This window comes from Pongo pygmaeus, chromosome 19, assembly GCF_028885625.2.
Source record: "Pongo pygmaeus isolate AG05252 chromosome 19, NHGRI_mPonPyg2-v2.0_pri, whole genome shotgun sequence".
Taxonomy (NCBI): Eukaryota; Metazoa; Chordata; class Mammalia; order Primates; family Hominidae; genus Pongo; species Pongo pygmaeus.
Window position 1 is genome coordinate 31,933,046 of NC_072392.2, and position 15,930 is coordinate 31,948,975.

A 15,930-nucleotide genomic window follows, 5' to 3' on the forward strand; every position below is an offset into this window, starting at 1 on the left:
TGATTGCACTCCATGACTAAGTGAAATTAATCCCAGAAATGCAGGATTGTTTTAGTATTTAAAAAGTAAAGAATGTAATATACTATGTTGTAAAATAAAGAACTAAAATGAAACGATTATCTCAATGATGCAGGAAAATGATTTGACAGAATCTAACATGAATAAAAAAAATAGAATGGAATTTCTTCAACCTGATAGAGGACATCAGCAACAACCACCACCAAAAACATTGTATTTTATCGCACATCTAATGGTGAAAGACTGGATGTTTTCCCCTCAAAATTGGTGACATGCCAAAGATGTATATAATGTTCACTCTCACTAATTCTATCCAATATTGCACTGGAAGTTATAGTTAATACAATGAAGAACACATTGATAAAACCATCAGGAAATGGAAGTGGCTGGGCTCCACAGCTCAGCCTGTAATCCCAGTGCATTGGGAGGTCAAGTCAGGAGGATTACTTGAGGCTAGGAGTTCAGAACAAGCCTGCGCAATAAAGAGAGATCTTCTTCTTTACAAATTTATTTATTTATTTTTAATTAGCTAGGCTTGGTGGCATTCACCTCAGTCCTAGGTACTCGGGAGATTGAGGCAGGAGGATTGCTTGAGCCCAGCAGTTCAAGGTTGCAGTGAGCTATGATTGCAAGATGCTGCACTCCAGCCTGGTAGATAATGCAAGACACTTTCTCTCTTAAAAAAAAAAAAAAAAGAAATAATTATATTCACAATACTATAAAAATAAACCCTTGGAAATTAATGTAGCAAAGTGTGTGTAAGATTTGCATGCTGAAAACTAATAATCTAAGCAAATGGAAAATCATTCCATGATCATGGATTGGGAGACCTACTATCGTTTTTCTAGTAATTCTCCCATCATAGATCTATAGATTTAATACTATTGTTACCATACATTAGCCATATTATATGAACATAAATATTTCCTTTGTGAGCCTCATATCTAATTATTTGCTAATTACATATAAAGTAATTATTTTAATATGAGCTCTTTGAAAAGCACATTAAAAATTGTTCCCCAAGACCTTGGCTTTCAAGCTTAGATGGAACTATTCAATATGAACTAGAAAATTTAGTAAACAAGGTGTCATCTTCTGCCTCATTATATTTTTATTTGGAAAACTATGTTCGACTCTAAGGTATTGAGTTGATAGGGAGAGTTGAGGCAGAAATTTCCAGTCTCTCTTTACTTCAATGTAAGAGAAGTAACCAGTTTAATTGTTCAGAACTTGATGTTTATTTAGTCATGTCTTCTTAGTGTTCAGGTTTATTGTCTTCAATGATTAGATACCAATCTGCTTCTGTTTTTACTTTCCTAGGCTCGGATTCATCAGATTCTCTATTTGTGTCATTTGGAATGGAAAGACTTTCCCACAGAGTAGAGGTTATTAATTCTCTGTCTTCCTTCTCTCTCTCTCTTTCTCTCTCTCACTCCACCATAATTTTTGCCAAGAGCAAGTCAGGTTTTTGGTCAAGTTAGTTTTTTACTACATGCTTTCCTTCAACTAAGTATGAAAGAAATCTATTAAATAGTATTTAATTTGGTCTCAAATGTAAACCATACTCTCCAACCTAGTATTTCTACCAAATATCCATGAACTGAAATTTACTTCATAGTTTTGACCTTCATAAATTGTTTGTTTCCCCATTTATCTTCAATTTTTATATATTTTTAAATTATTGATATCAATTCTGGAGAAAATAATAAATCTTACACCCTGCATAACAACAGGTACAATAAAAGAAGTATGTTCCTTAACATGAGAAGAATGTTAATCCATTTCAATTACAAGTGTTTGATTTTTCCCATGAGTGACACTATGCTATGCATTGTGGAGTTTACAGAAGAGTTAAGATATGATCCTGACTTCGTGGTATATAATTTCATTAGATAGGGCAAGGCATATGTGGTACTATAAAGATATAGATGTTACTGATGTACATGACAGCCTTGTGGGCTGAGTTCCCTTATAGAAGTGGACTTTGTGCAATCTCGAAAATCAGTAGCATCTGGATGAGAAAAAAGTCAATCAAGTAAGAGAAATGCCCCAAAATTGCTTCTACAATGGTAGAACAGCTTCCTTCAGAAAAAGCTACATACACTTTTAAATTTAAAATCATAGCATCTTACAAACAAATATATAAATACCATTTACTTTTATGTCTAATAGATTTCGGGAAAGTGTCTAAGTCAATGTTAAAAATTATATTTCAAATCCTCTAATTAAATAATAGCAAACTGTGTTTTGAAATCAGATACTTCAAAATTAGTTTGCTTTTCAAATAATGCAACTTAGTAAAATATGGACTTGCAGAGTTCTCATTTTACTGTAATTCTTCTATGAAAATAATATAAAACTGTTTAAAATTTTTGCTTACATTTTTCACAAGTGTAAAGTAAGTACAACATCACAAGCAATATTTGCTGAATTACGACAATGTATTATACGTCTTTTACTTAATATGAGTTATATATTGAGAACTTTTTTTCAAATAATAATTCTCCAAGATGAAGATAAAGTGCATGAAAACTTGAAGTAAAGATGTATTCTCCCAACAAGAATTAGTGGTGAGACTATAAAGAACTCAAGATTGCATTGGCCAAGGGATTAAGGAGGCAGAGCAGAAACTGTTTCCAATGTTGTTTCCCAATCAATAAATCAATAAATCAATAAATAAATACATAAATCTTGTCAGGTGTTTTCATCCAAGGAGAGAGTAACACTAACCTCTATCTTCACGCATACATTATTCCAGGCTTCTGGAGCTTGTCAATGATTCCTAAACTTGGCTTTATATTCACTCACCCAGAGACCCATTAAAATCCCAATGTCACCAGGCATGGTGGCTCAACACCTGTAATTCAAGCTATGTGAAAGGCTGAGGAAGAAGGATCCCTCAAGCCCAGGAGTTCGAGGCTGCAGTGGGATATGATCATGCCACTGTACACCAACCTAGGTGACAGAGTGAGACCCTGTCCCCTCCTTCTCCAAAAATCCTGATGTCCAGGTTATCAAATTAGAATTTTTGAAGGTATGATTGAGGCAGTGCTATTAAAAGCAAAGACAAAACAAAGCAAGGAAGCAAACCACTTGATTCTAATATGGAACAAAGTTTAAGAACCACCAGATAGATAAAGAAAACAAATTCATTAATACTGATTGTCTATTGCCTTTAAATAACCTAGATCTCAGCAGATCCTAATATACAAAACCTTTGGCTAGGACCTGAGAACCTATTATAATTAGCATTTTCATTAATCTTAATATCTCACTCATATCACCCACAAAATTCAATGTAAGATGGATCACACACCTAAACATGAATGTTAAGCTTCTAGAAGAACACTTTGAGGAACATCATAATGATCTTGGGTGAGATAAACAATGATTTTTTTTTTCTGGAGCACAGAATGTATTAAACATAAAAATAAAAATTGTATTAATGTTTTTACTATATTAAACTTATATTCATTTATTCTAAAAACCTCATTACATATATAAGGAACTCCTTCAACAACAGAAAAAATAACTTAAAAATTGGGGCAAAATGATTGAATAAACTTTCTTCAAAGACATACAAATAGCCAAAAGGTATATGAAAAGATGTTCAACATCCCTAATGATCAGAGAAATACGAATGAAACCCACAATATGATATCACTTCACACCCATTAGGAGAGCCATTATAAAACAAAACAAGACATAACAAGTGTTGGCAGTGATGTGGAGAAACTGGAATCCTTGTACACTCTTGCTGTAAATTGGGATGTAAATTGGTTTAGTCACTGTGAATAACAGTATGGAGGGTCCTCAAAAACACTAAAATTAGAACTACTCTATGATCCCCCAATCTTACTCTTAGGAATATGTCCAAAAGAATGGAAATCAGGATGTGGTACAGGTACCTGCATACCCCTGTTCTTTGCAGCATTACTCACAAAAAACAAAATTTAAAAACTTAAATGTCCATTACTGCATGAATGGATAAAGACAATGTGGTGTATAAATACAATGGAATATTTTCAATTTTAAGAAGGAAGGACATTCTGCCATTTGCAACAACATGGATAAACCTGGAGGATATCATGTCAAGCATGATAAGTCAGTCACAGAAGAACAAATTCTGCATGATTTCACTTCTATGAGCTTTCTAAAATAGTCAAACTCGGCCGGGAGTGGTGGCTCAAGCCTGTAATCCCAGCACTTTGGGAGGCCGAGGCGGGCGGATCACGAGCTCAGGAGATCGAGACCATCCTGGCTAACATGGTGAAACCCCTGTCTCTACTAAAAATACACAAAATTAGCCAGGCGTGGTGGTGGGTGCCTGTAGTCCCAGCTACTCGGGAGGCTGAGGCAGGAGAATGGCGTGAACCTGGGAGGCAGAACTTGGAGTGAGCCGAGATCGCGCCATTGCACTCCAGCCTGGGCAACAGAGGGAGACTCTGTCTCAAAAAAAAAATAAAATAAAGTCAAACTCATAGAAATAGAGAGTAGAATGGTTAGGGGAAGGAGGAAGAAGGGTTGCTGTTCAATGGGCATAAAATTTCAGTTGTGTAAGTTGCATAAGTTCCAGAGATTTTCTGTACAACATCATGCCTATACTTAACAGTACTATATTGTACATTTAAAACCTTATTAACAGGATAGATCACAAGTTATGTTTTTATCCCAATTAAAAATGAACAGAAATGTCACACTGAGACAACATATTTGAAATACATAGACCTGACAAAAGATTTCTTTGGAGAGTAAAGAAATCCTATAAATTGTTATGCAGATGATAAATCACTCAATTAAAAGTGGGCAAAAGACTTGAACAGTCAGTTCATAAAAGAAGACAGCCAAGTGGGTGATCGGGATAAAAAAACGTGCTGAACACAGTTGGTCATCAGAAAAATTAAAATAAAAACCTGAATGAGATGTCATTACATGTCCAAGAGAACTGGTAAAATTAAAACGGCTAAATACCTGGAGAACAATATGGGAGGAGAGCTTGAGCCCAGGAGTTCAAGGCTGCAGTGAGCTATGATTGTGCCACTCCACTCCAGCCTGTGTGACAGAGAAAGACCCCATCTCTTAAGAAAAAAAAAATGGGAACTGAATATGCAATTTTGAAGAGGTTATGAAACAAAATCTCATACATTTGTGGTGGGAAAGTAAATTGTATAGCTACATTTTAAATAAGTTTGGCTATGTCTTATAAAGTTAAACTGCGCACATACCCAATGACATCATAATTCAATGTATAGGTATATTCCAAAAATAAATGAGATTGTGTATTCACACAATAGAGACAGATATAAATTTATTCATAAAAGTTTTTTTTCTTTGTAGGCAAAAACTGGATGTAACATCTATAAAGAGGAGAAGAGATAAACAAATTATGATACTGACTTACAGAGTAATAATACACAGCAATAAAAAATAAAATATCAACACATAAGTCAGCATGGATATATCTCCAAAACATCATGTTGAGTAAAATAGGTCAGACACAAAAGCTTAAAATCTATATGACTCCAGACAAACTAAGTTTAGCGAGAGGCAAAAGAAAACTATGGTCATAGTAGAATATCCTTTGACCCGTGTTTGTTATTGACTGGAATAAAGAACCAGAAGATTTTCTGTGGAATAAAGCACCAGAAGATTTTCTGTTCTTCATCTTAATATGGGTGGTGTGAATATGAGTGCATAAATATATAAAGTTAAGGTATACAACTTAAATTTGTCCATTTTATAAAATATAAATTTAGTCTTGGTAATGTACCTCCAAAATTACTTCTCAGCAAACCTGCCTTCAAAACATTTAAATGATTTTTACTACTGCTGTTATCCACCAAGGCTAAGCCAACATCATGTCTCCTCTGAATTTTTATCTCCCTTCCTGCTTCTGCATTAGCCTTCACCTTCAGTTTATTCTCAATATCCAAGCAAGAATATAACATAATATAATAGAGATCATGCCACTCTGCTCACCCACTTTTAAGGACTTCTAATTCCACTCTGGGTCATTATTGTGCAGATTATACAGCTCTACTCATGCTCCCCACCAGGCACACCTCTTTGATCACAGCCCTGTTGCTCTTCCCCTCGTGGCTCTTTTCCAGCTTTCCTGTACCCAACACTTCCTGATGCTCTTTGGGCAGGCTGGGAATTGTCTCTGTGTTAGTCCATTTGAGCAGCTATAACAAAATATCACATACTAAGTAGCTTATAAATGACATAAACTTATTCTTCACAGTTCTGGAAGCTAAGTCCAAGATCAATGTGCTCACATATTCCATATATGATGAGGCCCTATTTCCTAGTTCATAGACCCATCTTCTTCTTCATATGGTGGAGTCATCATATGGTGGAAGGGACAAAACAACCCCTCGGGCATCTTTTATAAAGGCACCAATCTCCTTCATGAAGGCTCTGTATTCATGACATAATCCCCTTCCAAAGACCTTAGCTTTTAATAGTATCGTACTGTGAATTAGATTTCAACGTATGAATTTGGGGGGGTTGTCAACATTCAGATTATAGCACTCTCACATTAGATGCTTTTTACATGGTTTCTGTGACTGAAAACACCTGTCTTCAAATCCCCCCTGGATTGCTTTCTCACCTTCTGTATTAGTTCCTTCTCATGCTGTTAATAAAAAACATACCCTAGACTGGGTAATTTGTAAAGGAAAGAGGTTTAGTTGAGTCACAGTTCTGCACAGCTGGTGAGACCTCAGGAAACTTACAACCATGATAAGGGGAAGCAACACATCCTTCTTCACGTGGTGGCAGCAAGGAGAAGTGCCAAGCAAAATGAGGAAAAAAAACCCTGATAAAACCATCAGAGAGCATAAGAACTCACTCATATCACAAGAACAGCAGCATGGGGGTAACTGACCCCATGATTAAATTAACCCCCACCAGGTCCCTCCCATGACACAAGGGGATTACGGGAACTACAAGTCAAGCTTTAGATTTAGTGGGGGACCCAGTCAAACCATTTCACCTCTTTCAAGCCTTTCACTCTTATGCTACTGTCTCTGTCATGCCTTCCTTTTTTCCCTACTTAAAATCGTATCCCCTCCTCACGTTATTTGCTTTGTTTTTTGTTGTTGTTTCGTTTCTTTTAATTTTTTAAAATTATTTATTTATTTTTATTATACTTTAAGTTCTAGGGTACATGTGCACAACATGCAGGTTTGGTACCTATGTATACATGTGTCATGTTGGTGTGCTGCACCCATTAATTCGTCATTTACATTAGGTATATCTCGTAATGCTATCCCTCCCCTCTCCCCTCACCCCACAACATGCCCCAGTGTGTGATGTTCCCCTTCCTGTGTCCAAGTGTTCTCATTGTTCAATTCCCACCTATGAGTGAGAACATGCAGTGTTTGTTTTTTCTGTCCTTGCGATAGTTTGCTGAGAATGATGGTTTCTAGCTTCATCCATGTCCCTACAAAGGACATGAACTCATCATTTTTTATGACTGCATAGTATTCCATGGTGTATATGTGCCACATTTTCTTAATCCAGTCTATCATTGATGGACATTTGGGTTGCTTCCAAGTCTTTGCTATTGTGAATAGTGCCGCAATAAACATACATGTGCATGTGTCTTTATAGCAGCATGATTTATAATCATTTGGGTATATGCCCAGTAATGGGATGGCTGGGTCAAATGGTATTTCTAGTTCTAGATCCTTAAAGAATCATCACACTGTCTTCCACAATGGTTGAACTAGTTTCCAGTCCCACCAACAGTATAAAAGTGTTCCTATTTCTCCACATCCTCCCCAGTACCTGTGGTTTCCTGACTTTTTAATGATCGCTATTCTAACTGGTGTGAGATGATATCTCATTGTGGTTTTGATTTGCATTTCTCTAATGGCCAGTGATGATGAACATTTTTTCATGTGTCTGTTGGCTGTATAAATGTCTTCTTTAGAGCAGTGTCTGTTCATAACCTTTGCCCACTTTTTTATGGGGTTGTTTTTTCTTGTAAATTTGTTTAAGTTCTTTGTAGATTCTGGATATTAGCCATTTGTCAGATGAGTAGATTGCAAAAATTTGGTAGCATTCTGTAGGTTGCCTGTTCACTCTGATGGTAGCTTCTTTTGCTGTGCAGAAGCTCTTCAGTTTAATTAGATCCCATTTGTCAATTTTGGCTTTTGTTGCCATTGCTTTTGGTGTTTTAGACATGAAGTCTTTGCCCATGCCTATGTCCTGAATGGTATTGCCTAGGTTTTCTTCTAGGGTTTTTATGGTTTTAGGCCTAACATGTAAGTCTTTAATCCATCTTGAATTAATTTTTGTATAAAGTGTAAAGAAGGGATCCAGTTTCAGCTTTCTACATATGGCTAGCCGGTTTTCCTAGCACCATTTATTAAATAGGGAATCCTTTCCCCATTTCCTGTTTTTGTCAGGTTTGTCAAAGATCAGATGGTTGTAGATGTGTGGTATTATTTCTGAGGGCTCTGCTCTATTCCATTGTTCTATATCTCTGTTTTGGTACCAGTACCATGCTGTTTTGGTTACTGTAGCCTTGTAGTATAGTTTGAAGTCAGGTAGCGTGATACCTCCAGTTTTGTTCTTCTGGCTTAGGATTGACGTGGCAATGTGGGCTCTTTTTTGGTTCCATATGAACTTTAAAGTAGTTTTTTCCAATTCTGTAAAGAAAGTCATTGGTAGCTTGATGGGGATGGCATTGAATCTATAAATTACCTTGGGCCGTATGGCCATTCTCATGATATTGATTCTTCCTATCCATAAGCATGGAATGTTCTTCCATTTGTTTGTGTCCTCTTTTATTTTGTTGAGCAGTGGTTTGTAGTTCTCCTTGAAGAGGTCCTTCACATCCCTTGTAAGTTGAATTCCTAGGTATTTTATTCTCTTTGAAGCAATTGTGAATGGGAGTTCACTCATGATTTGGCTCTCTGTTTTTCTGTTATTGGTGTATAAGAATGCTTGTGATTTTTGCACATTGATTTTTTATCCTGATACTTTGCTGAAATTGCTTATCAGCTTAAGGAGATTTTGGGCTGAGACGATCGGGTTTTCTAGATATACAATCATGTCATGTGCAAACAGGGCCAATTTGACTTCCTCTTTTCCTAATTGAATACCATTTCTTTCTTTCTCCTGCCTGATTGCTTTGTCTGCCTTACTTTCCTCCATAGCACTTATCAACACTTAACATATTATATAGCTTAATTACTTTTGTTATTATATATCTCCTTCCAAGAGAATATAAGCTCCAAAAAGGCATATATGTTTTTCTTTTTTTTCACTGCTATATCCATAGTGTCTACCAGAGAATGTGTTACAACTTAGGAGCTTAATGTGAATGAATGAATGTTTGTCTTATTATCTTTTAAATTTATCTTATTTTTTTATTTTCTACATTTTCCAACTCCTGTGTCTTTTCCACCTTTCTAGATCCTTTGGGATGTGCATACAGAAACCAGCAACACTAAGGTAAGAAGTTTTAACCTTTGGATTAATATTACAATCTTGAGACAGTTTTGCTTTTCTATTGCTGTTAGCAGAACCACATTCCTGCTGCTGTCAGTTATGATGCACTGAGAAAACTTCAGAGACCTAAACTTTTTCCAGAGAAGAGAGGCTTTACTGGTGTTCCAGTCCTAAGATGAGACCACTTATGCATCCTGGCTTATATTTTATTTAGTTGCCTTTATTCTCTCTTTATTTTTCTTTTCTTCTTTCTTACATTTTATTTCTTTTTGGAAAAGACCATATACAAACAGAGTAATATGTGGATCCATGCCCATCCATCTTAGCATAATCGTGTATTCATTGTACTTTGTTGTATACATTTGGTACATATTCTATATATGGACATACACTATGTATGCTATATATCATAATATACATAACTATTTCTCTATTGATGGACTGTTACAGTACTTTCAATTTCTGATAACAGCAAAAATGATCCTTAAGTTGTTATTATTAATATTTATTTGTACATATCGATGATCATTTTAGAGGATTAAAGACTTAGAAGACGAATTTTTAGGGAAACCATTTATTTACTTTTCACATTGTCATAGATAAAGAGCACCCATATTTTTTTCTCCACTAAGAACAACACAAGATGACTGGAGAAAAATAAATCACCAAATATCATAAAGATACTTGCATGTTTTATAAGTAATTAATAACTACTTTCTTATAACAGTAAAAACGATTTTGTTTTGTATGAGATGACTTTTCACTCTAACTTTTAAAAACTCATTACATACAAATATATCACATCAAACCCAAAAGCCATTGCTAGGACAATGTTTCCTGTCTTAATATTAAGTATGAAATAAAAGGCCTTTACCTTCCAGAAAGTTGTTTATAACATGCCAAATATGTGAATACCCAATAGTCAAAGACATTATCTCTGTAATGCAATTTTGAAAGTTGGTAAAATATTTTTTTATCAATTTCATCCTGCAAGCACAGAATTTAAACCATTCTTTTAAAGTGGATTTTAGAAGATTGGAATAGGAAGTTTTAGAAGTCAATCCCTCCACAAAAACTGCTGTTAAACTGGAAAAAATAAGAATTAACATTTTTGGAACTCTGGATCCTAATCAGATAAATAACAACCATTAGTAGAGTGCTTGATGCTATTGGTCTTTAGTAAGAAAGTGGCTGCATGCACATGCCAGATACCATCACTCATTCTTACTCACAAGAGTCAAAAAGTGAAAACAAACCTGTCTGTGTGGATAAACCAAATGTGGCATGTACATACAAGGGAATAGTATTTAGCCATAAAAAGGGAATGATGTTCTGATACATGTTTACAACATGGATAAATCTTGAAAACATTATGCTAAATAAAATAAGCCAGATACAAGACGACAAATAGTACATGATTCTACTTATACGAAAGATCATGTATAGTCAAATTCATGCAGAGGGAATGCAGATTGCATGTTTCTAGGGCAGGGAGGCTGTGGCAAGAGCAATGGAGAATTATTGCTTAATGGTACAGAATTTCTGTTTGAAGTGATATAAAAGTTATGAAAACAGTGTTATTACACAACACTGTGAATGTATTCAATATCACTGAGTTTTAGAATTTAAAATGATTAAATTATACCTTTTATGTTATGTATATTTACCACTGGGTGACAACATTGTGTTAATGTAGGCAAGTCAATTTTGACAGTTGTACCACTCTGGGGGAGGATACTGATAATGAGGGAGGCCATGCATGTGAAGGCAGGGTGTATATAATATATACATACATATATATATATATATATATACACATACACAATATACATACATAATATATATACATATTATATTATATACACCCTGCCTCCACATGCATGTAATATATATATATATGCATATATTCATATCCATGACTCACTCTAAATTCAGGATGATCTCACCCTGAGGTCTTTAACTTTATTATATCTGTAAAGCTCCTATTTCAAAATAAGGTGACATTTACAAGTACTTGGATGGGAGACGGTCTAGGACTCAGACACTCCTTCTCTCCAGCATGTTCCATGAGCAAATCACTAGTAGATGATTGCTAGCAAGGTGTTACTATTACAATGAACCCCTAAATGTCAGAGACAGAGTTAGTTTGGGGAATATCCTCTCCACCACAATCTCAGTCATTTAAGCTACAGTCTTAGTCATTTAATTCAATTTAACAATATATTGAAATATCTTTCTTAGAAGTTTAAAGTTGCATTAAAGAGTAACAATTACAGAAATTATAGGTAGCCTTTAGTTATACAAGTGACATCTCAAAAGGAAGATGATTGATCAATTTCAAACTTTCCCTGCAAGTAATACTGGATGAAAATTAAATTGGCAAACATAATTAATAATCATGGGTTATTAATCACTTCTGCAAAGTGGGTGTGCTGATTTTAAAAGGCTTGAATAAAACATAAATTTCTTTAATTTGATACTGCAAATGGAGTAATTTGGTTAATGTAAATGGTAATATTTAACTGATTTTTGCCTCAGATCTTACAACTTAAAATACTTTTCTAAAATTAGATTTCATACCATATCTCCAGCATGTTCCAGCCTATAACAGTCAGTCCAGGCTTCTATAACAAAATATCATGGACTGGATGGCTTACACAGCAGACATTTATTTCTCACAATTTTAGAAGCTGGAAAGTGCAAGATTAAGGTGCTGGCAAATTTGTTTCCTGGTGAGGTCTTCTTCCCGGCTTGCTTTTTCCTCATATAGCAGATAGAGAGAGAGAGGGAAAGCACTCTACAGACTCTCTTCCTGTTCTTGTAAGGACACTAATTCCATTGATGAGTGTCCTAAGCTCATGACTTTGTCTAAACCTAATTAATTCTCAAAGACCTCACTTCCCAATACTGTCACATTGTGGGGTAGGGCTTTAACATACGAAATTTGAGGGAAAAGAAATATTCAGTCTAGAACAAAACCCCATAAATTTCTAAAAGTTGTGGGACAGGAGGGAATGGGGATGGTTATCAATGGTACCACATCCAAGTAAGTCTTGTATGGTTAAAACAAAACAAAGTCAATATAATAACATGAAATTTTACATAGAAACTGATCTGATTATAAACTGCTTACCATAATCAACATTGATATACATTGTTTTAAAAATACTTAATAGTGCTCTTTGTTTAACCAAATAATACAGGCATTAACTAGTTTCCTAGTGCTGTCAAAAGAAATTGCTGCAAAATGTGTGGCTTAACATAATAATAATAATAATAATAATAATAATATCTCTCAATTATAGAGGCCAAAAGACCAAAATCCAGGTGTACACAGGACCATACTTCCTCTGATGGCTCTAGGGAAGAATCCTTCCTTGCCTCTTCTAGTTCTAGGTGGCTCCTGGTACTCCTTGGCTTGTGACAGCGTAACTCTAACCTTTGTCTCTATCTTCACATGACCTTGCTTGTGTTTCTGTGTCCCAATATCCATGACTCACCCTAAATTCAGGATGATCTCACCCTGAGATCTTTAACTTTATTATATCTGTAAAGCTCCTATTTCAAAATAAGGTGACATTTACTGGTACTGGGATGGAAGAGGGTCTAGGACTCAACACATCTTTTTGAGGATACTGTGTGACCCATTTCAAGGCACAGAGTAATTCCCATAAGCGAACTGCTTGTGAGAGCTCCCTCCAGTTTGGAATATATTCATGTTTCCATGTAAGAGAAAAATTCATCCCTGCTTCAGTTCATCTTGGCATCAGCACAAGGGTGGGATTCAGAGACATGTAAGTGTGGAATACCAGACCCCACCACACTTAAAAAGCTGGCATACTAAGTTCATAAACAATGTGGAGTGTAAAGTTGAGTTGAGAATGCTTGCGTCATACAGTTTAGGTATCTTATAATAGCCTTAATCACACTTTTAGTAATTTTCTCCTCCATTGCGTGCAAAAAATAAAATTAGTTAAAAATTAGATAGAATAAAAAATATATATATCTCTTTGAGTGGAAAAATGCTGTCATCATATTTTGTTATTTTATTCCAATGTATAAAGTCTCAGTAGTGCTCTCTTTATAAATGTATTGAAGGCTTGGCTAAATTGTATCAAATTTGTGATTAAATACAAATGTGAATACTATAAAATATTACAAAGGACAATTATAATACTATGCTATACCAATTGTACAATGGCTTACAGATGCCATAAATATTTACTTTAAGGGAGTAAAATAAGTTATAAAATAATATTTAAGAACACCTAAAATCCTTGAAGAAGTTTAAAATGGTATTATTATTTGCAAAAAGTTACATATGAAGTCAGCTGACTATTGAAAACTTTTCAATAACAGAAATATATACATTATCTACAACACATATTCCAGTATTTTCAAGAAACAAAACACTGAATTAAATCATCTGTTTTTAAATGTTTATTTATTTTGGTTATAAAGGTCCACAAAAATGCTTAAAATTGGCTTATTTGATCTAAAAAATTAATATGCAATTTTTATTTTTAATGTATCATTTTTCCCATTTATTCTTTTCTAAATAACACTTTCATCCAAAGTAGATGACTGAAGAAACAAAATTCTGTTTTCTTTATGAACTTGTAATACACTTCAATAATGATTAAGATACTGTTCATGGTGTTGAAGTGTACAATAAAACAAATTGCAGTTGAATAGTAGCGGAGTAGATGCTGAAAAAATAATGTATAAAAGTAGCTTAAAACAGATGATAGCAGAGCAAAGAGTTTCCTGCCAATGCCCTCTAAAAATCTGTCCTTTCAGGGTTTTGTGCTGGTATTAGATTTAAGTTATAGACAAGACATATATATCTGACCCTTCCCTTTCCCTTTCTACACACTGGGGTCAAAGTCTCCTACAAAAAGACATTTGCAGCAAGTATTTTCAGCAGGGGTAGGAGGAAAGGGCAGGAGTAGGAAGCAGAGCAGTATGATCACCTCTTGCTCACTTGATTTGCAACTAGTGTGTAGTAAAGAATTTTGCTATACAAAAATAGTGCCTTAAATGGATTATTGTAAGTATGCATTTTTCATGTCGTGTTAGTATTTTGTTAATAATTCAGTCCATGATATTTTGTTAATAAGGCTAGGGAAACCTACTAAATCCCTATACTAAAGTGAATTTGATTCTCCCATGGAAACTTAAATCCTCAGGGTGATACAACTCAGTCCTTCTACTACAGCAGCTCTTTTATAAATGCCCCCCAAAGCTGCAAGAAGGAACAAAGAATGTGACCCAGTAAGCTCACACCATGAGTCCATATTGCAGAAACCTTTGTTCAACAAAACTTCAGATGCTCTATTGAATCCACTGGAGAAGGTCCTGATACTAAGGACAAGTATATAAGTTAATGATCTTATTAATTTTAACATTTTTAAATGTTTTCCTTTGGGGAATTCTAATTTATATATCAATATTCAGGTAATATTTGCTGAAAACACAAACTCTGAGAGTCAAAATGATCTGCATTCACATTCTCATTTTCTATTATAACATAAAGACAACTACTTTATTATCTTTTTAGAAACTTTCACAACTACTTTAGTTTCTTCCTAATTTTATAAATCAATCTATCTCAAAAAACTTTGCCCAAAAGAGTTAGTAATAGCTATCAACTTCAGAAAAACTAAAACTTTAAAAATAACTTTTAGAAGGAAAATGAAATACAGAAATAATACATCCCATTTACACTTAAAAATAATATGAATTGTCACTATTTCCTATGAAAACATCTCATGCCAAGTTCTTTTATTAAGCTTGGATTTAAAATGTTATATTTCAGTTGAAACTGGTAGAATCTTAGTAAAATTATAACAATAAGAATTTGTTTATATTATATTTAATATAGAATAATTACATTTAATTCCACTTGTTAGCCTATTCTGATTATTTAGCTGGTTGATTCATAATTTACCAACTTAGGTCAGAAATATTTTCTATTCTTAGCTTTTGCTGTCAGCAGAGATAATAATAATATAGAGCCTGAATAACAAAGGATTCTGTATTGTTTCAATTTAATTAAAGTTGATTCCCTGCTTTAAGAGAGACTCACATTTTATATTTTATATTTTTTCAATTAAAAAGAGAACCTAGATATTTGCTTTTCCAAATTTCCCATAAGATAAGAAAGACTTGTTTTTTCTTAATTACACCCTTGCTAAGTCACACTAGCTGCCTGACCTTAGACAAAATTCTTAACCTCTTTGTGTCTCATTTTCAGTAACTGTGAATTAAAGATAATAATTATATATTTCTCAAGGGATTATTGTGTGAATTAAATAAAATAATCCTCTAAAATGCTTAGTACAGATTCTGGAGCATAATAAGCAGAAAAAATTAATAACTTATTATTTTTATTTAAGATATTATATGACATACTTTATTATCTTCAGAAGAATTTCTACTCATCTT